Source organism: Mastigoproctus giganteus, chromosome 8, assembly GCF_048544385.1.
Source record: "Mastigoproctus giganteus isolate SK-2022 chromosome 8, ASM4854438v1, whole genome shotgun sequence".
Lineage (NCBI taxonomy): Eukaryota > Metazoa > Arthropoda > Arachnida > Uropygi > Thelyphonidae > Mastigoproctus > Mastigoproctus giganteus.
The window spans coordinates 220505282-220507366 of record NC_143582.1 but is presented as its reverse complement, the minus strand read 5'-3'; the positions used below and the strand labels follow the sequence as shown (position 1 = coordinate 220507366).

Sequence of the window (2085 nt, the reverse complement as noted above, 5' to 3'; positions counted from 1 at the left end):
CTCTGAGAGGCATCAGTAAAATGAATGAGGACGAAATTTTCAAGATTATAAATGATGCTAGAACTAGGGGACATAAATTCAAGTTACGGGGGGAAATGTTTAGATTGGACTGCAGGAAGTTTTATTTTAGCCAGCGAGTTATAAATTATTGGAATAAGTTGCCTTCATGGGGGGTAGAGGCCGACAGTTTGGGGAAATTCAAAGGTCATCTGGATAGTACTTTCGGGTAAGGGAAGCGCATAGGATGATAGGATTAATTTCCTTTTTATTTATTTTTTATTTCATTTTATTATTTTTATTTATTTATTAATTATTATTATTTATTTATTTATTTAATTTTTGTTTATATCATTGTTTTGTTCGGATTTTTTTTTTTTTTTTTTTTTTTGGCTGGTGCAGCATAAGCCATAGGCTTTCTTGCACCATACGGCCGTTACTAATACTAATACTAATACTAATAATAGCATAATAATAATCACAAAGTTTTGAACTAATAGTTGAACATATTAGTTCAACTAATTTGTTGGGGTTTTGAGTGTAAAGTTGGGTTTTGCTTGGGCCCTTCAGAAGTCGGGGCCCAGGGCTCGCGCCCGGTGCGCCTCCGTTAAATTCGCATCTGAGTATAGCATATTATTTTGGCTTAGAAATTGGTATTAGGCATTTATAAATAATAATATCAATTTTTCTGTTCTTGTTTAAAAAAAGTAAGGACAAAAAAAAATAATCCAAATATGCATTCCTAATAATTTTGTGATTTCATTATGCAAAAGTTTAATATTTCGTATAGATGGCAGCACATAACACGGAAACTTTATACCGTAGTACGAAGTAAAGCTTGCCTAAAAACTAAACGAAAATATATTCAAATTTAATTCACTCCCGCCAGGAAATAGCAAATGTCACATTTGAAAAGGTATTTCCATCTGTTAGCGATTCAAAACCGAACCTAATCGAAACGAAAGTACAGTAACCACTGTTGTGCAACAATAATTGAATACAATGAAATGTTTGTAAGAAAAAGTTTTCAAAAAATCTTTACCGGTATGGAATTCTTAATAAATGAAAAACTGTTTTGTCTCATTTTATTTGATAAAACAAAAAGAAGATAATTAATTAAACTGTATTTTATTTCACTTCTAATTTAAATGTAAAGTTCGATGGATTTAAGAAAAGAGTAAAAATCAAACGTTCTTAAGCTATTACCTCAACAGGGAATCTTTGGATTAACTTTTTTAAGTTTTCGTAATTTATATTGGTTATCATATCGTACCAACCACTGAAAATGGAGCATTGTTCAGTGGCATTTATTTATTAATAAATTAAATTACCTTCCAGAATCCTGAAGAAGAGTTTAGGAATTACGGACGGTAGATGGCGCTGATCCTTTAGCCACCCTTTTTCTGACCAGTAGAGGGACTTTATACCTAAAAAAACGAAAACGTTTTTTTAATTTAAAAAATTGCATTCGTTTGTAAGTAATTTATTAAGGACATGTCAAGAACTGTTATTTTTGAAAAGGCAAATCCCAGTTTTGTGCATAGCTTTCATAAATATTGAGATTTTAGTAAACGTTTGCGGAACTACCAAATGGCTGCCTACTTGAAATCGGTTTTAAGGATTTCGGGCACAGTTTAGGGTATCGCTTCTCGGCCTTATGGCTAAGATCAAAGTGTAGTATCTGTTCTTATCAGCCAGATCCACAGTTCCTGATCCTTTCTCCTTCAGGTCCTCTTGGCAGTCTTGACGCCCTTAAGTGGGACATTTCGGCCTTGAGGGTAGCTTGCAGGGGCAACAGTTCCAGAGTTCCTGACCCTTTCTCCTCTCAGGTCTTCTTGGCAGTCTTGACGCCCTTAAGTGGGACATTTCGGCCTTGAGGGTAGCTTGCAGAGGCAACAGTTCCAGAGTTCCTGATCCTTTCTCCTTTCAGGTCCTCTTGGCAGTCTTGATGCCCTTAAGTGGGACATTTCGGCCTTGAGGGTAGCTTGCAAGGGCAACGAGGGAGTCTCCAGGGTAGGCCCTGAAGGCAACATCTATTGGAACGCGCGGGTAAGAACTTATATTTTTTGTATTAAGTATAACAATGGC

The 2085-nt window shown here is 35.5% G+C and overlaps 1 pseudogene; it reads left to right on the top strand.

Moving 5' to 3' along the window:
* Positions 1-1638: 1638 nt before the first annotated feature.
* Positions 1639-1750, top strand: LOC150082333 (U2 spliceosomal RNA; annotated as a pseudogene).
* The last annotated feature ends 335 nt before the right edge of the window (positions 1751-2085 follow it).